At 49.4% G+C, this 21974-nt stretch overlaps 1 protein-coding gene across 6 annotated transcripts in view; it reads left to right on the forward strand.

The window, feature by feature from the left end:
• Nucleotides 1-10957: 10957 nt before the first annotated feature.
• The window catches only part of PLEKHA1 (pleckstrin homology domain containing A1), a 47375-nt gene continuing 36358 nt past the window's right edge, over nt 10958-21974 (forward strand). The window contains exon 1 of one of the 6 annotated variants that reach the window (XM_045854167.1): nt 10958-11178. The gene's annotated coding sequence lies outside the window, so the exon portion shown is untranslated. Of the gene's footprint in view, nt 11267-11357; nt 11822-21974 lie in introns of those variants that run through there. The other 5 variants (XM_045854171.1, XM_045854166.1, XM_045854172.1 and 2 more) reach the window with 5 other exon arrangements.

Raw genomic sequence — 21974 nt, forward strand, 5'->3', positions numbered from 1 at the left:
AAAGTAACCAGTGCTCTACTCGTGGCATAGAGGCCAGGGGCAGGGGTGGGCCTCTGTGCTAAAGGAGAACAGTCACTTACTGCCACACCCCTCCTGTCACTCATTTAGTGATTCATTCCCTCCATTCATTGCCCATTCATTCAGGCATTCATTTGCTTCTTGACTTTGTTCGGCTATCAGTTTGGTCATCCACGTACTGATTCACTCATTCATTCAGTTAGACATTCATTCGTCTATCCATCAACCATCGATACCCCCCCACCCCACACGCCTATGCATCCATCCCTTTATTTGGTGGGTCAGCAATTAAATTAGACCGGCAACCAGCAGACACATACATACTCCTGTGTCCCAGGCACCGCCACTTGGCAGCAAGGAGGGCAGGGCACTAACATCCATCGCCAGGAGACTATGTGCCGGGCACGGTGCCAGCCTCTTAACATGCTTGATCTTCACATTAATTGCAGAGGCAAGTTCTAAGCTCCACACCCACGGAAGAGGAGAGTAGGTCTAGAGAGACCGGGTGACCCGTCTAGAGATAGTCAGCCCGTTGGCGTCAGAGCCAGGGTCCCACCCACGTCTTCCATGCTCTGCAGACTGGGCCTTTTCCATGCCTTTTTGTTCAATGTCACCATCACCCTTTACAGAGTGCGTTTACATTCCCTGGACACTCACCACAGCCCTGGCAGGTGCGTCACATTGCCCTATTGTGCGAATGAGCAACGTGTGGGTCAGAGAGTTTGAGTGGGATGCTGAAGACCACAAGTTGCTAAGGATGGAATCTGAACGTGAACTTGGGTCTTCCGATTGCAAAGGTTTTGTTCTTTCCACAGCACTGTGTGCTCCGGGAACTTGCCACGTAGGGCAGCAAGTCCTGAGTGGCTCTGGCCATTGTGCGAGTGGGTAAGCACCCTGGCTTCTGGGAGGGGAGCAGTGAACATGTCCTAGGGGCCAAGAAGGGTTTCTGGAGCAGGGAGAACCAAGCCAGGCCTTGAAGGACAGGTGCTTCCGTGGGGCAGAGGTACAGAGAGTCCGTTTAGGGGTTTGGCTAGAGCAGGAGACCTGTGCTGGGCGAGGGAAGGAGATGATGCTGGAACATAGTTAGGGCTTCTCTTGGGGAAAGACTCATCCGAGAGTCCAGAAAGCCTTTTCTAATCCACAGACCCGATCACGCCCCTTTCTTATTTAAAACCCTTTAATGCCCCCTCTTTTCCCTCAGGATAGAGCCTGTATCTGTGCCCTCTGCACCCATCCCTCTGTCTCTGCACCCGCCCTGCCCCCCAGCAGCCCTGCCCACGGGGCGGCCTACCGCTGACATGTTTGTATAGGTGCTCGGATGTGCTGGCTTCTCCCAGCAATGAGTCAGGGAGCAACTTTTGTTGTAAGGAACCGCATGGGCAGGCCCGCCACTCCCTGGCTGGCCTCCTGCATCCAAAACAAACAGTCTGGCGGGTGGCATGTGGGCACCAGAATGCAGCGGAGGAGGGCATTTCAGGATAACCAGGAGCGCTTCCAGAGGCAAGCCTGCGTGTCGCCCGGAAGTAAAGATGACGAGTCCACGCAGGAGGCTGGGGAGAGGAGGAGGCATGCGCCTCCTCTGCTGGCGGGGTGGACGCTGCCATGACAGCACCTACTATGCGCTAAGCCCCATCCTCACAGCCTCTGTGCAGAAGAGGGAGCCACTGGCCAATGGGGAAACCGAAGCTCAGAACACGGGAGTGAGGGGCTCACGGGCACGCGGCCCGCAAGCGGTGGGGTGGAGCCCAGGTCTGCGTGGCACCCGTATTATCCCCGCACAGCAGCGTCGCAGGTCAAAGCGTAGGTCTTGGCGATGTCATCGGTTCGTCCTTTGCAAAAACACCTTTCCTGAACCATGCCGATCATCTCTCTGTGGCAAGCAGCACGAACTGAGGAAGAGCAGTGGATCCGGAGATGGGGCTCTCTGCGCACTGCTGCCGGGTTGCCATACTGGATTGAGAGCCGTATTGAGGGCCCTATTTAATTAAATGACTTACGTGCAGGACAAGAGAGAGATCAGGCAAAAGGACCGTGCAGCAGGAAACGCAATGAACCCCACTAGCCCCCTCTGGCCAGTGCCCCATGCAGCTGCAAACGCCCCACTGGAAGGGCGGCAGTAATCAGGAGGAACCATGGCCATGGGACGGTGCTGCAGACGGAGCTCCGGACTCGGCCAGGACTCGGCGGCCCCCAGTCCCTCACGGCTGAGCCCATGGATGCCTGCCCGAGGGCTCCATTCTCCCGGGCAGCTGAGCTTGTCTCCTCAGGTGCGTGGGGCCGTGCATCCCGAGGGAGGCCTGGGGGCTTGGAATTAAGTCACCTGTAGCTGCCGCCAGCTGCACACCACGCTCAGGCCCAGTGTGCTCCACTGGACCACCTACTCTGCTGCCTTCGGGGCCTAGGCCCGTCCTAGCCCTGCAGCTGACCTAGTTTCTGCCAACCTCCCTTCCCAAAGCCAGGTCTGCCCCAAGAGTACCCCTCTCCCAGGCAGGGGTCCTACCTCCCAGAGAGAGGCTACTCTTCCTAGACTTTTCCTGTCTCCTGGGCACTGTGCTAGGGGCTGAAGCTGCAGAGAGAATTCCGATGCCCTTGAGGGAATCGTGGTCCCTGGGCAGGACACCCCTATCATTTCAAAATGGGGAGCAGTGGGGTCACAGAGGGGAAAGAACCATTTCTATCTGAAAGGTCAGAAAGATTGTCAGAGAGAATGAGTCTTGACTGGGGTCTCAATGCTTGCCTCTCAGCTGGGCAAGTTTTATTTCGGAGCGACTGGGAGTGGAAAGGAGCTGGAGGAGAAAGCCATTTTTTCTTGTTGCTGGGGAAGCAACAAGAAAAAAGAAACAGGGGAAATACCCAACACATCCATCAACAGAATAGATAAAGTGTGCTTTATTCATAAAATGAAATATTACACGGCAATAGAAAAGAACAGACTTACTACAACATGCAATGATAGATAAATCTCACGGATACAGGGTTGAACAAAAGCACTTAGACCCCACGGAGAACATAGCATGGTGTGCAATCATATATGTTCATGAGGTTCAAGAACAGGCAAGACTAACCTATGGTGATAGAAATCCGAATAGTGCTTACCGGAAGCTGGCATAGGAAGGCTTAGGGAGGCGTTAGAAATGTATCTTGAGCTGGGTGGTGGTGGTTACACGCTTTATCAAGCTTCATACTTAAGAGCTGTAGACTTTATGTCTTCGTCAGCTTGGGCTGCTGTAACAAAACACCACACAGTGGGTAGCTTAAGCAGAAACGCATTGCTCACAGTTCTGCAGGCTGGGAAGTCCGAGATCAAGCTGACTCAGTTCCTGGGAACTGTTTCTTGGTTTGCTGACAGCTGCCTCCTGGCCAAGTCTTCACCTCGTTTTGTGGGGGAGGGAGGAGAGTGAGCTCTCTGGTGTCTCTTGCAAGGACACTAATCCTACGGGATCAGGGACCCACCCTTCTGACCTCATTTAATCTTAATCACCTCCTTGAAGGCCCTTTCTCCAAACACAGTTACTTACATTGGTGGCGAGAGCTTCGACCAATATGAATTTCAGGAGGGACACAAACATTCGGTCCACGAGACTGTATTTCAGTTATACTTCAAAACAGAAAGAAAAATATATCGCTGCCACTTCCTCATTGCCAGAGATTCGAACTTAGTTGGTCTGGGGTGGGGTCTTGTCCTGATCATTTTTTTTTTGTTAAGTACTGCCAACGATTCCAACAGGCAGCGGGGCAACCTCCAGGGGCGCTCGAGACCCGGGGCTTGGAGCATTCCTTCTTAAGAAACGTTCCTCCCTGAGGTTCTAGGACTTGAACCTGGCGGGAGAAGCCGGCCGCCAGGCTTATCCTGGAATGCGCAGGCGGCGGTACCCGAGAAGGAAGTCAGCGCAAAGCTCCCTTTTATCTGAAGGAAGTCTTGCATGAAGTGCCGAGGCAGTAGGACTGTGCGGGCTTCCCGGGACCAGCGCCCCCCCACCCCCACCCCAGCCCGACACACCCCACGGCACACCTGCACTTGGCAGGGGGCCAGGCTTGGCATCCCTTTCAGCCTCTTGAAAGCCCCGCTGTGGAGGCAGGAAAGCTGTGATTCGCATAAGCCCGAGGTGGAGCTCAGGGAATAATTGTGAATGGAATCCATGCTGGAGACTTCTGGTTCTCACAGCTGCGGCAGGGGGTGGGGGTCACCACGGACTTCTGAGTATTGTTCAGGGCTGCCTGCCGCTTCCATTGTTGGACTCTGATTACAGCTTTTGTTTCAGCATAAAGTACCCAGTTATTAAATGCCAGCCAGGAACAAAGATGTATTTACATGCCAGGGGGGGCCAGTGAAGGCAAGCTATTTTTAGAACTGCCCCTGCTATTAGTCTGCTGGATGGGGGGTGGGGGGAGGGGTTTGTGTGTGGGGGGGGACACCCCTCCAGCTTTTAGGTGAAAGTGAATTTTTTCTAAAGGAGCCAGGGATGATTGAAAATAAAAAGCAATCGCAATCCTGTTCTGGTCTACCTAAGTCCATGTATTGATATTGATTTATTTGTACGGCCAAGAGAAGGCGGGGTTGGGTGTGTTACAGAACAGAAAGGGTCCGCCTACCCCACACTGGCAAAGCCAAACCCTGGACAGGAAGAACTGCGGTGGAGAAGCACGGGCTACTTTATCACCAATGGTGCCGCCCAGGGGAACGGGAGGCTGATGTCCAAACGCCTGAACTCCCCCTTGACGTGTAGGTTACAGAGACCCTGGGGCAAAACTGCAAGGCACTGTGGGTCTGAGGCTCGGGTCCGTTCTGGGGGCTCCTTGGTCAGAGGTGAGGTAAGGGTAATACATCATTTTAGGTCTCGAGGACAGTTCTGAGGTCTTTTCCAGAGCCCCTCCGTCCGGTCTCACGGGAAAGTCGCCAGGAGGGTCCTTTAGGGCTCAAGAGCTGAAACCTAACTTGGGTCGAGATGTTATCTTTAGCCTGCCAGAGGTCTGGACCGCGTGACCAGTAGTCAGGTCCGGGCTGTGGACTCCTGCTGCCTCGGGGGCTGCGGATCATCCAGGGGAAAGGCTAGGTCTCTGAGAGGTGAGAGAGACGACCCGTAGCACTAGGATTTAAAGTTAAATGTAACTGAAATGCTAAGGACCCTCGTTTTTTCCCAGTGCACTTGGGAAGATGAACTGCAGCTGCCCTGTATTAGTCAGGGATCTCCAGGGAAAAGGCTAGAGGAACATCTGTACAATACATAGATAGATACAGATAGATACGGGAGACTTATTACGGGAATTGTCTCATGCAGTTATGGAGACCCAGAGGTCCTTCCAGCTGCAGGTTGGAGCCCCAGGAAAGCTGGTGGTGAAACTCAGGCCGAGTCTCAAGGCCCGAGGAGCAGGCGTTCCAAAGCCCGAGGGCAGGAGAAGGTCTCCCAGCTCCAGCACAGAAGGATCCTCCCTGCCTCCTCCTTTGTGCTCTATTCAGGCCCTAAAAGGAGCAGAGGGTGCCCACCCACAGGGGGGAGGGGGATCTTCTTTTCGCAGTCTACCGATTCAAATGTTAATCTCGTCCAGAGACACCCTCACAGACACACACAGAAATGTTTTTCTGAGCTCTCTGGGCACCCCCTAGCCCATTAAGGGGACACATCAGAGGAGCCACCAGGTCCCCCTGATGCCGACATCTGGTCCTTCCTAGTCAGGCCCTCCTCCCCTCCTCGCCCAGCACCACGCCCTCATGGTCCTGCTCTCTCCTCCACAGTGAGTACTTCCATCCCACTCGCCCCGGATTGTGCATGGTGAGGGTTACGGCGGCCCGAGCGATTCTAGAACCTGCCCACTGCCCAGGTGAGGGACTCTCCGTGTGTCATCCACATTGGGCAGGTGAGCTCAGGAGCTGGGCTAAAGACTGGAATCGCTGCCATGGATGGAGCCATTAACGGGTGCCAGGCACTTGGCTGAGAGGTTTGCATGCACTGTTTCCTCCAAGACTCACGATAAGGCTATGAAGTAGGAATTATTATCAACTCCATTCTATAGAGAAGGAAACATGGAGGCTCAGAGAAAAGAGATAAAGAGTCCAAGGTCATGGCTCGTCAGAGCAGATGGACTTGGGCCCAGGCTCCTTGCTTTCCTTTTCTGGGCTGGGGCCCGCGGTGTCCACGGGCGCTGCTAGTGGAAGCGGTGACTTCTGTCTGTCTTCCTCTGGAGGCGGGGCACCGCAGCCCTGCCAAACACTCGAGGCGCTGGTTCTTGCTGTTGACTGTAAACAACCTCTTCTGACAAACAGCAAGATGGATGGGAGAAAACAGTGGCCTTTGACTCAAGGAGGCGCTTGGCTGGCATCACGCGGGCGAGCAGCTGGGGTCCGAGGAGGAATTCCCACAGACGGAGGAGCTCGTAAAGCCCCAGATGGACTCATTCCCAGGTCCCCTCCCAGCTTTGTCTGCAAAGAGCCCTTCATCCTCTAGAATGCTCCCCGCTTTGGTGTGGCAATTAGCAAACCAGCTGTGGGCCTGGACAAGCAACTTGGCTTCAGAAAAAATCTTCCTTTTCAAGTTTTCGGGCCGCACTGAAGCACCAGGCCACGGGGTGGACGGCAGCAGGCATTCCGTGCCCCACAACGTTAGGGTTTGCCGGCATCGCGGGTCTGCCTCGTGTGGTCAGGAGAGTTGCAGGGTGACCTCCGAGGGGTGTCTGCTGGGGCTGGAACCTCACTAGACCCCGGGGGTCACCGGGGTTGCTGTGGCCCCATAGGGGCTCCTGGGGCATCAGGCGACACGCAGCGTTAGGGCTGTTTCCTTGTTGCCTGATGGTCCTCTGCGGGAGATCCCTGGCTCTGCTCCCTAAAATTTTGGGGGGCAACCATGACCCCTGACCCCCATTATTTTTTTTTCCTCTGTGAGCCTGGAATTTGGGTCGGTTGCTGACCTGTTCGGAAACCCCGTGCTTGCCCCTCACTCGCTAAACCTGACAGGTGGACACTCCCTCATAGCTCCTCCCTGAAGGACTGGGCTCCAGCCTTGGGGCACAAGAACTGGTTCTAGAAGGACAGCCCAGTCACCTGATCTGTGTCTCGGGCGGTCACTCAATTGCAACCCACCTTCGGTCGGTCGTTACCAAGAATCATCCCGAGAATCATCCCTTTTCTCCTCGGCTGAGGGTGGGAGGGTGGGGGCGGGGTGGGGGGGCTGCCTTCTGACTGCTCAGCTATCAAACTAGCCCCACCCCCCCACTCCCTTCCCAGGTTTCGTTTGGACACCAAAAACTAGAAAAGGGCTGTTTTTAACAACCTGCCACCCAGTTTCTGGAGGGGACATAACAGGAAAAAAAGCTGAGTTCAGAGAGGACTCGGTTCACGTTTAATTCTTGCTCTATCTTGGTTCTGATTTCTAGTGAGCAGGGAAGGTGGGCCACCTGCAAGGCCGCCTTTTACTTAGAATTCATAACCTCGCTCAGATTGACCTGTGAACCCACTGAGTTCAGTTGTTATAAGGTGGGCTGACCACATCCTGTGATTTGCTAAGAGTTAACAGAAGGGCTGAGAGTTAAACTACCCCTCCCACCCCCTAGTCCCTAACTTTGACAATTGCCAGATCTGCCTTTCAGGGAGACCACGGGGATGAGCAGTGCAACCCCCGGGGGCTCACCTGCCTCAAGCTGCCCAGGGCTGGTCTAAGTGACCTGGAGGACCCTCTATGGACCTCCTCACGAACTTTTCTCATTATACCCTCATTATAATACTAAAATCTGCTCCCAGGGGCAGAGATTTTTCACCATTTCTGAATATGTGATGTACGACGTCTAGGCACGTTTGCTAACTTCGCAGGCGCAGGAATGGCTGCACTCACACACGCCGCGCTGAAGCTCACCTTGATGTGTCTGCATGGGTTTCCCCGAGTCAAGACCCATCCAGTCCTCTGCTCAGGGACCCAATGCTGAGTCATCCTCAGTGGGTTCCTTGCTTGCTGGCTCGCAATAAAGTTCCTTCCTATAAAATCATCTCAGAGTTGTATTTTGGCTGAGTGATTGCACCCGGTGTGTCCCAGGAGCGGGAATGGGGGTTACCTCTGGACTTGCTCCTTTCGTTGGTTTCCGATTCTGACCCTGTCCCTACAGGGGGCTGGTTGCATCCGCCCGTGAACAGGTATTTATTTCTGTTGTAGGCACTGAGAATAAAGTGACACGCAAAACAAATGAAATCCCCGTCCGTGTGGAGATTACACTTCAGTGAGGCACGCAGAAGATAAATAAGATAAGCATGTAATGTGCAAGACAGTGGTCACTGCTAAGGACAGAAAAATAAAGCAGGGAAGGGAGAGATGAAGTGTCTCTTCTGAGGGGAGGGGTGCTCAAATACTAAGAGGGGCAGCGAGGGCTCGATAACTTTCTGTGTGACTTTGGACTGGTCACATGACCTCTCCACATTTCACGTAGAAGGGGCTCAATACATATTTTTGAACGGAACTTCCAAAGTGCTTTACACACTCAAGGCATGACGATGGGATGGCAGTGATGTTTTAAAGGTAAGTGGCAGATTCTGGAATTCACATTCCTACTCTCCCTTTTCTTCAGAGGACGAGTATCCGTGGGGTGTTTCGGCATTCTTCAGTGCCGTCTGTGGGTCCTGAATGTTCTTGGTTGGCTCCCAGACTGTAATTTCAACAAGGGAATATTCCACATACTTAAAAAAAAAAAAACACTGAAAGCACTGTTATGTAATAAGCCTCTCCATCCAAAAAAGGCTGGAAGAAAGACAGAAAGAATATTATTGTTATTATTTTTGTCACTGCCTTTATTGGCTGATCCTGAGTCTTCCTCACAGAAGGGCGTTAATAGGTTCTGCTTCTGGTGCAACCTCCACGTAGCCCCGGGCTTACTTTGCTGTGCCTCTTTGGCAACTTGAGTCAAATCTCTGGCTTTCCTCATTGTCTGTAAATGTGGCTCTCAAAGTCAAACAACCTTTGGGGCTTGTTAGGCAAAGAGAGCAAAGGAATAATTTAAAAGCACTCAGTCACTAATGTCAAACGGTAATAACGATGAGGACTGAGCTTCCCAAGGGAATGAGAGGCTCTCAGCCTCTGGGGGCTGATCCCGAAGGGAGGGTTTTCAGATCAAATACAAGACACTATATTTGAATTTGAATTTCAGATAAGCGAAGATATTTTTTTTGTCAGTTTAAAGTATGTCCCAAATATCCTATCTAGAATTTTCTAGAATTCCTGAATTGGAGACCCCGTCCAGACCTTCAAGCTAGGGAAGGCAAGCTGAAATGTTTAGAGGGATCAGGCAAGTGACATCTGGATTTCTGGGGGAAGTTTTCCTACTTTTAAATGTTTTCCACACATTCAGTTAAAAAAAAAAAAACCCCGAAACCCACTGTGGACCAGAGAAAAGAGAGTCCTGGCCAGTTCATAAACTGCGATGAAGCCAAACACTTCCAGCCACGGGACAGAGGAGGGCGGGAGGCCTTGAGAAAAGGTTGTCGGCAAGGCTGCGCAGCTGAGATTTCTGAGATGAACAGAACAGCCATCTTGGAAATGCTGAAGATAAGCATTCTGAAAAAGCCAGGACAGGAGTCCCTGAAGCTTACAAGGTGTTTGCGCCTCCATCAGTTTACGAGACGCAGAACATTCTGTAAGGTGAGCGGTTGTGCTCGCTGAGGGCCAGTATAGCCACGTGTCACATGCTGCCTAAGGTCACACAGGTAAGTCTCCACAGGTGAGTCTAAGGCTGTCTTTCGCTTCAAATTGATTCCGATGAGATAATATCTAAGCTTCCTTTAGAATCCTAATACAGACAAACTCCAAGTCCGTTTTTCTGCCTCATAAACAGAATGGAGTCAGCAGGCCAGGCTGAGGGTTCAGACTTTAAACCCGGTTCGCAAATAAAGAAGGGGTTAAGTAGTGAGGAGTCCTGCCTTGTTACCAGGCTCATTGGCATTTAAACCGTTTTCTGTCCTAGCAGCTGTACAGTTTGTCCTACTACTGGACATTGGTTTGTCTCCTGTACAACTTCATATAGGAAGGATGTTCTGACGAGTGTTGATATAGATTTTGAAGAGGGAAGGATGTGACCTAAGGCGGTGCAGGAGAAGGAAAGGAAGGACACAAACAGAATAGTTACGGAGAGCCTGGTGCGTGCCATGAATTGTGAAAGGTATGGCATGTAATTCCCAGCTCTTTGCGCGTCTGAATAATTCTCATTTTTCAGGTTTCAGGCCAAATATCACTTCCTCGGAGTCTTCCCTGACTACAGTCACTTAAGAGCCCCTCCTCCCCATTATGTCTTTAACTCGCTCAGTTTCTTCACCGTATTAAAATCTGTAACTACCTTGCATAAAGACTAGCTCCCCCGACAGATCGCAGGCTCATGAAAGCATGACGATGTCTGGTCTTACTTTCAGATGGACGCCTAGTGCCCAGCACGGGACTTGGCACAGAGTAGTAGGTGCTCAACAGATATGTTAAATCTGAATAAATATTTATGCTCCATCCTTCTTGAAAGAATTCCAACTGACCCTCAAAGTTTATCTCATAGGCTCCTGTCCTATTGGGTAGGAGGTGGAGCTACAGTTCTAGGGAGAAATGATTAAGAGGGAAGAGTTGGCGCGCAGAGCTGTAAAAGCGTTTTTCTCCAGGCCACACCGCAGCCATTGAACTTATGCTTCCTGGACCGATCATGGGACAGCTTGCAAACAGATTATCTGCAAACGAACCAAGCCTATTTTTAAAGATCCCTGTGCCCCGAAGCTCTGAACGATGATGTCAGACAACCCTGAGTCCCACCCATTAGTTAAGCCGCGCGTCCTCGGAAACTACGAATCCCAGAATGCTCCGCATCGCAGGGGCCCAGAGCTCCGTGCGCGACCCGCCCGACGCGTCCGAAGCCTCCTCCCCGGGAACCAGGAAGACCTCGGATACCCGGCCCGCCACGCCGCCCGGGCCCGCGCGGTGCCTGCCGGGCCTTGTAGTCTCGCGAACTGGGAGCGGCGCCCGCTCCGGAATCTCGGCGGCCGTCTTGGGGCAGAGGCGGCGCGGGCACGCGTGCGCAGTGCGCAGGACAGCCGTCGTGGGCGCCGCACCGCCAGTTGGACGCCGGTGGGAGCCACGGTCGAGGTGGTGCGGTGGTTCCGGGCCGAGGGCCGTGGCGAAGTTCTGCGTGAGGAGCGCCGCCGCGCCGGGCGAGGTGGGCGGGGCCGGGCTCGGGGAGCGCCGCGCCGGCTGTGGCGAGCTGGGAGGCGGCCGCGCGTCCGCCGAGGGGCCGGCGGGCGCAGGTGAGTGCGGGGCGGCGGGCGGAGAGCGGCCGTCGGCGCGGGGTCCGGGGCTGTGCTCTCGAGGCCCCCTTCCACACGTGTGCGCCCCGCGCCGCCGCACCTGGGCGAGGCCGCGGGCCGGCTCACCTGCGCGCGCGGGCTCGGGGAACGGCGGGAGGGGGCGGTGTCCCCTTCCCGCGACTGCTTTATTGTTTTCCTGACCTCGGCCCGGCGTCCGGCCGAGGAGGGCGGGGAGGCCAGTGGCCGTGGCGGTCGCCGACGAGCCACTCGGTGGCTCTGCTGAAAAGTACAGGCGCGCCCTCCTCCCGGACTCCCAGCGCCGGCCAGCTGTCCGGGGATTCCCGGCGGGCGACGCCTGTCGGAGTGGCTCGCCTCCAGGGCTGTGCCCACGGGGGCTCTACTGCCTTGGGCAGGCGCCTGGTAACATTTTAACGCGCTTTCCCGGTCGGACTCGCCCTGAGTCGTAGAGTCGCCGTGTTAGTGGTTCCGCTTCGCACCTTGATGGTGCCGATGACCCGTGCGGCAGTAGAAAGTGACTTGCCCAAGGTCACGCAGGTAGCACCGGGGAGGCGCTCGGGACCCAGGGCTTCGGGCTGCGAGGCCAGCCGGTAGCCGCACGGCTTCGGGGCCGTGCTGGGTGGTTTGTGGTTGAGTTCCTGCGCTTTCGATGGACTGTCCTGGACAGAGCGCCAGGGGGGACGCGTTGTCACAACGAAAGCGTTGTCTCGGTGCCTGCAGCGTGTACAGCCTCGGGGGGAGGTCGAGGTGCGCTGCGCCCCGCAGCGGAGCGGAGCGGCCGCCGTCGGCTGCAGCAGGGGAGCCGTGGACCTCGACCGCGGGGTCCGAGGAGGGGCGAGGCCGGCGGCGCGCGCGCCCTCGTCCTCTGCGGGCTCCCCGCCCAGCCCTGCTTGGCCGGCCGGCTTCCTCCTCTCTGTGCGGCGCCTGGTCGCTGTCTGTTTTAACAAGATGTTCTTGGCCCTAATGAAGTCATTGCCCTTTGTGAATTCGTTTTCTAAGTAGAAAATCTTATTTCCTGTGTGTGTAATGAGTGGAACGAGCGGCGCTGTATGAGGTTTAAACCATTGTCTTTTATCTTCGAACTACTGCTGATCGGTCTGCTTCGTTCCCCGCCCCCCCCCCAGCTTACCTACTTTGTTAGTTGGTGCCCTTGAAACACTTCACAGCAACTTGGGGTAAGCTTCATGTGATTCAGGAAAAAAGTTTAAGGAGTCATTTTGTAAAACTGTTTTTCTTCACCACCTGAAGAACGTGAGCTGTTGTCTCAAAAATAGTAGGATTCTTTCGGATTAAAATGCATATTAACATTGCATACTCAAATTTTCATATTTACACATTCGTGGCAAAAATATTTCCCCAGACAGAATTTAATATTCCTTATCTTGGCGAAATCTTCCCCAGGGAAATTGCATTTTAGAATACTCACGTATTTAAACAAGTATATTTAAGCTGAGCAGAATGCGAGTTAATAGTTAATTTATTTTATAATGCTGTAAACCCTGCAGTGCCCGCATCAAGGGAGATGGCTGTGAGTTTGTCCTTTTCGGTAAGCAGTGGGTAGCACTTGAGGTTAAGATGTGATACATGTGTTGAAACTGCTTCATATCTCATTTATGTCTTGTTAATTAGTGTTTTTATTGTTGCTTTGAGAGGGAAGTAGGAGGTTTGCATCTTTTTATTTCCCAGCTTTAGCAATGTAGCAGAAAGGAAAGGCAGTGTGTGAGTGTGAGTTGGTCATAGACCAGGAGTGACAGTAAAACAGGATAAGTGTACAATTGTTAGGAAACGGCCGCGAGTCCGAAAGCCGGAAGGACCTCTTTGGAAGTGTTTAAGGACATTAAGAATAGCATTGGGTTATTTTGTTTGAGAGTCACCGTGGGCGGTACTCGTGTTGTTCATGTATGGGATATGATGATATGGAGGGGTTCTAGGAGAATACTTGGGAGAGAGAGAAACATTTCTATTTTTGCAGGGGCTTTTTCTCTAGAAACATTTAGTGCAGCTTTAAAAGGGTGACTTTTCCTTAAGCCTGAAAGTTCTTAAGAGTCACACTGCAAAACCCGCAGTTATTTTGTCTCCGTGGTAATTTGTAACCCAGAATGAAGTCTATGAAGTAATTTATTAGAATAATTGAAGACAGGCACTGCCATTGAAATATCGCTCGATGTTAAATAGTTATTCTTGTTCTTGTTTAAATAACTCTGTCATTCAAGAATGGGGAAGATAAATAGAGTTCTGAATAGAATGTGGTAATTATTCAAAGGTAACAATAGTTACACTCTGCTTTTATTAGATAGAAAATTTCAAGTGGTACAGCAGAACCGCCTCAGCTATGAGCTGAGGTAATACAAAAATGCTACTTTTTCCACATGTTGGAGCATTTTGCGATATTAAAATTTAATGTTACATTTCATGGTGATTCTCTCACTTCAGATCTGCAATGATACAGTAAAATGGCTTCAGTAGGAGATAAATACTAAAATTTAGTTTTAAATCTTTTGACCATTTGTAAGTACATAGCATTTGGAAATTATCGATCGGTATCAGAAATGAGTTCTTCAAGTAGAAACTTTGGTAGTTTTAGATGCTTGCCTGTAATGCTTAATTATTTTTAGAAACATAAAAATAGGGGGTGTTTTTATTTAAAACTCAAAATTCCTGTTGATAGTTGGTACAGCAATAGGACTCTTAATGCATAGCAAGTAATGTTAAACCATTTGAACTCTCAGTAATACTTTTTCCCTAGTAGCTCCTTTGTGGTAAAGAGTAGGTGAGCTTGTAACTCCTAGAAGATATTTCAGCAAACATGTTTGCCGTTTATTTGGGTAAACCTTTGATTAGTTGAATTGCTTTGGTTCAGGAAGATAGTATTTTGGGGATTTTATAGCGTAAGCTTTTTTTGAACTGGAATGTTTGTTGAATGTAAAAGAATATTAGTCATTTGGGATATTTTAAAATATTTAAATAAGCCTGAGAATCCTAAATATTTTAAAATTTCTAAGTCTTAATTTTTTTTTTCTACATGGAATCCTTATCAGACTTGTCAGTCTGATGGTTTTATTATCCAAAAGTTGTGGTTTTATCCCTTTATGTAACTTAGACTTTTATGAGTTTAACCATTGAACTCTGGATTCTGATTTCAGTTCACCCTCTTCTGGTGGAAAGGACACTCACAGGCACTTAGTGTTGGAAGCGACCTCAGAGACCTTCTAAAGTGGCGTCTCACCCGGGACAGTAAATCCCCCCGGGAATTCCCAGGTCAGGTGTTCCCTCGCCTTAGGAAGGGCGGTGATGCTGTTCCGTGTGCCATCAGGGTACTGAGCAGTCTGAGCTCGTTGGGAACAAACATAAAACAGTCTCTTCTTCAACATTCACCGCTTTTAAGTATGATTTGTAGGATGTTTCTCTTCCCCCTCTCTCTCTACCTCATGACATCATGGGTAAATGATAGCTTTTCTGCATTTACAGCTATTAAAAGCTCCAGTCTATTCTATTTCAGTTTAAACCTTCAATCTCCTCTTCAATTTGAAGCTCTTCTCCTCCCTCACCCCGTGTCAGGCCGCTGGCTGCTGGAAGCACTTGGAGTGGGGAGGGGTGCTGGCATGCCCCCAGGGGGCCTCTTTCTCTCCCTCTCCTGGGGTCTGCTTGGACGGGGACTGCCCAGAAGACAAAGTGAAAGGACAAGGGTTTCTCGGCCGGCAGCATTAAAGCTGTCTTTCGGTTTGCAGCGGCAAGCCACTGGTGGCCACCGATGGGCGTCCAGACTGGAGTCTGGGTGAGATTTGTGCAGGGAGGCCCCTTGCACAGAGCTCCTGGATGTGAAATTTGCTACCTGCACTCGCACCTCCTCGTCCCTGTCCTGTCATCTGCCCCCTGGGTCTCCTGTGAGTGTGGGGGCGAGGTGGGTTAGGGATCTTTTCTTTTGCAGCCCGATTTTATGGCACCAGCGGGATAGCTCAAGTCCAGCTACCTTCTGCAGCTTCTGCTTAACCCACTGGAAACTCATTTCCTTGTGACGCCGAATACCGGCCTGCAGGCCACCGAAGGTGGCCCCCTTTCTGTGCCCTGCCGCTTCGCAGGCAGGCATTGCACTGGAGACTGCGGTGCCTGTCTCCTTCTAGGCCCTTCTTCTCCTAGTGAGTGGTTCGCTTAGGTGTCCCCTGCCACTGTTTTCGGGTGACTACCCCTTCCTTTCCCTGTGCTCTCCCCGAAGACTTGGAAGACTTCTAATTTTCCCCTCTCTTTGTCAACTGCTTGTGTAGTGTGGAATGATGGGAAGGTGTTGGTTAGGGTGCCAGAGCCCTGAGGTGTCGGGGGTCCATGCTGGACTCCACGGATGTTCGAGCCTTGATGGCCGTACGTGCTCAGTGAGCTCTGTGTGTGCCAGCAGCTTGGGACGGTAAGGGTGGTCTCACTGGGCATTCGGTTAACGAGGAATAGTGAAGTCCCACGGGCCTCATGCAGTCTCACTGTGCAGACTTGAATTTTTCTTTTTTTTCTGTCTCTGATTTTTATTTTGTTTTTATTTCTTGGCTTACTTCCTGGTTCCTGACTGATGAAGTATTAACTGTGAACTGATTACTGATTGTGTTATCTAACTAGACCCATAGAGCATAAGTAATACGGAGGGATAAATATTGGGGAGGTTTTAATAATACAATTTTATCTATTCTTGCCTCATACTGACTTTATTGAATATATAAATCTAAACACTAGTAGAGTGAATGTTTTTTCCTTCTATCATCTAAACAAACTGGTCAGATAAATCTGCTAAATGATTTCTTGTCTGATGAAGAAAAACCAACTTTGCATTTGGGAAATTAAACATTCAGATTGGTTACAGTAATTATGGATTTCTTAATACTTCATTCAACAAATATTAGTTACTGAGTGACTCCCACTGTTTGAGCCACTGGAGAAACAACAGTAAATAGGAGGAAAAAAACAAAACCCTGCTCTCACGGAGTCTGCGTTCCGGTGTGAGGCGACATCAGACAGGTCAGTAAGTGAACGGTGCTGTTTGTTAGCGGTACGTGCACGGAGAACATGCTGGAGGAGATGCTGGGGGGGGTGGGGCGGCAGGACACTCGGGAGCACGTGCGATTTTAGAGGAGGCGTCAAGGGAAGGCTCTACTGAGAAGAGGACATTCGGGTTAAAAGGCCTTGAGTGGGGAGCTTGTGCGATGTGGCAAGGTGTCCACTGGCCAGAGGGCGAGGAAGGGGAGTGATTCGGGAAGGATGGGATGGGCGGGGGTCGGTGGGGTGGGGGTGGGAGGGGGTGAGGGGAGGCCTGTAGGTCTTTGGTGGTTACCCCGAGTGAGAAGGATTGTGTTGAAGCCGTGGTTTTAGCCTGGGCTGAGCACTGGAGTTGTCTGGGGAGTTTTAACAATGTGCTGATGCCTAGGGCTCATCTCCACAGTTTCTGATGCTCAGGGGGTTTGCGGGGGGAGTCCAGCCTAGGCTCCACGGTGTTCAGAAACTCCTAGGGAGTTCTAACAAGCAGCCAAAGTGGAGGTTTTGAGTGGAGTGACCTACATGCCAATACGGAAGACTCCCCTCGTCGGAATACTGGCGCTGCCACCTGCTAACTGTGTGACCCTGGACAAGACACTTATGACATCTTATGTATTTTCGTTTTCTCATCTGTCAAATTGTTGTTATAAGGATTAAACAGACTAATGTTTAGAATAGTGCTTGGCAAGTAATAATACGTGCAAGTAGTAAATGAAGTGATATTTAGAATAGTGCTTGGAAAGTAGTAATCTGGGTAAGTAATATGCACAGTCGTAATGTGAATCACCAGCTGAGTGCATATTTTAGTGGGGGTGCTCTGACTGCTGAGGACAGAATGAATTACGCAAGGGCAGAGGCGAGGAAGCCTGTGTGGTATTCCAGCCGAGAGTGGATGGTGGCTTGAACCAGAGTGGCGTCGGTGAGGTGGTGAGAGGTGGTGGGACTGTGGCTATGTTTTGGAAGCGGAGTCCACAGGATTTGCTAAAGGATCGGACGTGGAGTGGGAGAGAAAGGCTCAGTAAAGGTGACTCCCAGGATCTTTTGCCTGAACAGCTGGAAGAAGGGAGTGGCTATTGGCTGAGACGGGGAAGGCAGAAACAGGTCTCTGAGGGGTCTCTGGAGCTCAGTTTGTTAGTAAGAGAGGCCGGTTAGACCTGTAGGGAGATCTGTGGAACAGGTGGTTGTATCCAGGTCTGGAGTAGGCACCTGCCCCTTCAGTTCAGCAGAGCGTCCCGGTCTGGGGATAGCAGTTGGGAAGTCATTAGTATTTAGACTGTTGGAGTTAGCGAGCTCACCAAGACTGCGGATCTATAGATGGAAGAGGTCTGTGGACCCTTCCTTGGGATCCCCCAACATTCGGAGGTCTGGGAGGTGAACTGTTTCTGAGGGCGTCCTGTGTGCTCTAGAATAAAAGATGGTTGTAATTCTTTTATTTTTTTAACAGCGTAATTGGGATATAATTCATCCATTTAAAGTGTACAATTCAAAGTCTTTTAGTGTATTCAGAGTTGTGCAACTATTCCAACAATCAATTTTAGAATATTTTTGTCACTCTAAAAAGAAACCCTCCCATCTCTAGGCAACTCCTCATTCCTGAGCATGCCCTGAGCAACTACTAATCTGTTTTCTCTCTTTATGGGTTTGCCCGTTCTGGGTATTTCATATCAGTGGGGTCATGTCACATGTGGTCTATTTAGAGGGTAGTGGTATTCATTAGTACCCACCTCCCAGATTCGTTAGGTACTGAATCATTTGATAAATGTGGGAGCTATGAGTTCTCCATTGTAAAGATACATTTTCCTCTTTGTAATTAATTTAAAAATTGTGTGGGGTGATATTTGAGACTATGAATATTTTGTACTCTAATAGCCTGTTAGCTAGTGTTTCTTTTGTGTTCATTAAAGAGTCTTGCCCTGGCTGGTGTGGCTCAGTGGATTGAGAGCCAGGTTGAGGACTGAAAGGTCACCGGTTCGATTCCCAGTCATGGCACATGCCTGGGTCATGGGCCCGGTCCCAAGTCAGGTCCCAAGTTGGGAGCGCATGAGAGGCAACCACACATTGATGTTTTTCTCCCTCTGTTTTTCCTTTGCCCTCTAAAAATAAATAAAAAAATATTTTCAAAAATTGACACAGTAATTGAGGACAATCAATATTATACCACATGGGAGATAGCTGACACACTCAAAATATCCAAATCAATGAAGTTATTGGTTAAAATGAAAAATGTGTCTTTCATTTTATGGAAAAAACCATGTGGACTTTCTGGCCAACCCAATACCATTTTGTATTCTTACCAGAAATGTAAGAGTCCCCATTTCCTTTTCTTTCTTTTTCTTAAAGATTTTATTTATTTTTAGACAGAGGGGAGGGGAGAGAGGGAGAAACATCAATGTGTGGTTGCCTCTCACACGTCCCTCACTTGGGACCTGGCCCAGGACCCAGGCATGTGCCCTGAAGGGGAATCGAACCGGCGTTCCTTTGGTTTGCGGGCTGGCGCTCAATCCACTGAGCCACACCAGCAGGGGCAGAGTGCCCATTTTCTTATATTCTCACTGTTGTGGTCTGTTGTCAAACTTTAGAATTTTTATCAATCCGATAGGTGAGAAATACTATCTCTGTGTGGTACAGGTTTTTTTAAACTTTTCCATTATGAAGAATTGTGAACATCCACAAAAATAGAATTATATAACTACTGCACCTATCAGTCTGAACAACTATCAATCAACCCAGGCTGTGCCTGCTTCATCCATTACATCCTTCCAAATTATTCAGATATTTTATCTGTGTCTCAATAAATATCTCTAGTTTTTTATTGCTACTGGATCTTTAGTTTAAAAAAAATTTTAAAGATTTTATTTATTTTTTAGAGAGGGGAAGGGAGGGAGAAAGAGAGGGAGAGAAACATCAATGTGTGGTTGCCTCTCGAGTATCCCCCACTGGGGACCCAGCCCACAACCCAGGCGTGTGCCCTGACTGGGAATCGAACTGATGACCCTTTGGTTTGCAGGTTGTTGCTCAGTTCACTGAGCTACACCAGCCAGGGCTGCTACTGGATTTTTAAATGAACTTTTTGAAGTTGTTACATATAGTATGCTATATCCATTGAAAGCTTTCAGTTGAATTTTGACCATATTGTTGCATGTAGCACAAGTTCCTTTATACTATAGAGTGCTGTTCCATTGTCCAGACACACCACATTTTATTTGTGTACCTATTGATAAACATTTGGGTTGTTTGTAGTTTGGGGCCATTATGAATAAGACTGCTATAAGTATTTGTGAATTAGTCTTTGCATGCATGGATGCCTCCATTTCTCTTGAGTGAGCGCTGGAAATGGAATGGCTACATCATAGGGTGGCTGTAAGTTTGCTTTCACTGCCAGGACTTTCCCATAGTGGTTGTGCCACTTTACATTTCCAGCAGCAGCACATAAACTCTGGATGCACCCCATCTTTGGTAACGTTTAGTGTTGTCAGTCTGGTTAATTTTAGCCATTCTGATGAGTGTGTGTGGTATCTTTAAAAAAAATCAGGATTATTGAGGTATAATTGACATATAGTACATTTTACGTGTTTTAGTATACAGTTTGATAAGGTTTGACACACGCATTTAATTGTGTAAGCTCCACCACAATCAAGATATACAATCGTTAACATTACCAAAAAACTTCCCTCGTGTTCCTTATTTTTAAAAAAGATTGCATTTATTTATTTTTAGAGGAAGGGGAAGGGAGAGAGAAAGAGAGAGAGAGAAACATCAGTGAGAGAGAAACTCGATGTTTTCCCTGGTATGTGCCCCGACAGGGGCCGAACCTGAAGCCCAGGCGTGTGCCCTGACCGAGGATCGAACCTGCAGCCTTTCTCTTTGGTTCGCGCAGCAGCGCCCAGCTGAGCCACGAAGTTCAGGGCCCTTGTGTTCCCTGGTACTCAGCCCTTCTCCCTGTTCTAAGCCCTAGCCCTAGCAACTCTAACCTCTTTCATCGCTGACTTAAAAAAAATTGTATGCAGTGCAGTTTTCTCCCTTTTGCGTATGGGCCTGTGAGTTTTGATAAATGCACAGTCACGGATCCCACCACGGTCAAGATACAGAACACATGCATCACTCCAAAAATCACCCTTGGAAGTCAGCCCTTCCTCCCCCTGCTGATCTGTTTGTTATCTGTCCCGTTAGCCCTTGCGGGTCTGACTTCCTTCAGTTAGCAAAATACATGTGAGGTTTACCCACGCTGTGTGTATCAGTAGCGTGTTCCTTTACACTGCGAAGTAGTACTCCATTGTTGTGGGTGTACCGCAGTATTCATTTACCAGACGGAGAGACATTTGGGTTGTTTCTGCTTTGCCAGCTTTGAACAGTGGTGCCGTAAACATTTCCATACAGGTTTTTTGTCTGAACATCAGCTTTCCAGTCACGTGGATAAATACCTAGGAGTGGGTTGCTGGGTCACATCGTGAGGGTATGTTTAACTTGATAAGGGTCTGCCAAACTGTGTTCCTGAGTTGTGATACCATTTTGCATTCCCACCAGCCGTGTATGTGCGAGCGTTCATTTGTTCCACAGCCTTGTCAGCCTTTGGTATTTTCAGATTTCTGTTTTGTTCTGTTTTATTTTTGGTATTTTTTGTGCGTTTGTTTTAGCCATTCTAGGAGGTATGTAGTAGCATCTCATGGTTTTTCTTTGTGATACCTTCGTGAGTAATGGTGATCATCTTTTTATGTGCTTATTTACTGTATATATATTCTTCTTTGGAGGCTTGTCTTCATATTTTTGACCATTTTTCTATTTGGTTGGTTGTCTGATTATTGAATTAGAATAATTTTTTGCCTGTTCTTGGACATGAGTTATTCGATATATGTGTGCTGAATATTTTTCTCCCGTTCCGTGGCTTGTCTTTTGATTTCTTGATGGTTTCTTTCAAAGAGCAGTTCCTAATTTTAGTTAAGCCCAACATATATTAACCATTATATGGTTCAGGTTTTTTGTGTAGGATCTAAGAAATCCTTGTCTACTCCCCAAGGTCACAAAGACCTCCTTCTATATATATATATATATATATATATGGTAAATTTTTTACTATACTTTATCCTCTCTCTATATATATAGTAAAGCTTTGCTATTGTAGTTTTATATTAGGTTTCTGATCCGTTTTGAGTCACTTTATTTCCACATGGATAGCTAATTGTTCCAGCACCATTTGTCGAATGATTGTCCTTCTCCTGTGGGATTGCTTTGGCATCTTTGCTGAAAATCGGTTGACAGTATGTGTATGGTCTGTTTCTGGGTGCTGTTCTGTTCTGTGTTTCCACCAGCCTCACACTGTCTTTGGTCATGTAGCTTCAAGTTTTGAAACCAAGTAGTGCGAGTTTGTTCTTTGGGGAACAGAGTTGGCTTTTTTATGTCATTTTCATTTCCATACATATAATAGAATCACCTTGTCATTTTTCAAATAAAATATCCTGTTGGAGTTTTGATTGGTTGGATTGTAGGTTTACTTTATTCCTTTCCGCGTCTGGAAAATACTTCCTTGTGCGGATACACCACGTTTTTGTTCACCCATTCACCTATTCTTGGACATGCGGGCTGTTCTCACTTTTCGGCTGTTGTGAATAGTGCTGCTGTGTGCATTCACGTGGAAGTGTTTCGAGTTTCTGTTTTCAGTTCTTTCGGGTGTGTACCTACC

This window comes from Phyllostomus hastatus, unplaced genomic scaffold (assembly GCF_019186645.2).
Source record: "Phyllostomus hastatus isolate PE091 unplaced genomic scaffold, TTU_PhHast_1.1 phas_scaffold_1066, whole genome shotgun sequence".
NCBI classification, from domain to species: Eukaryota; Metazoa; Chordata; class Mammalia; order Chiroptera; family Phyllostomidae; genus Phyllostomus; species Phyllostomus hastatus.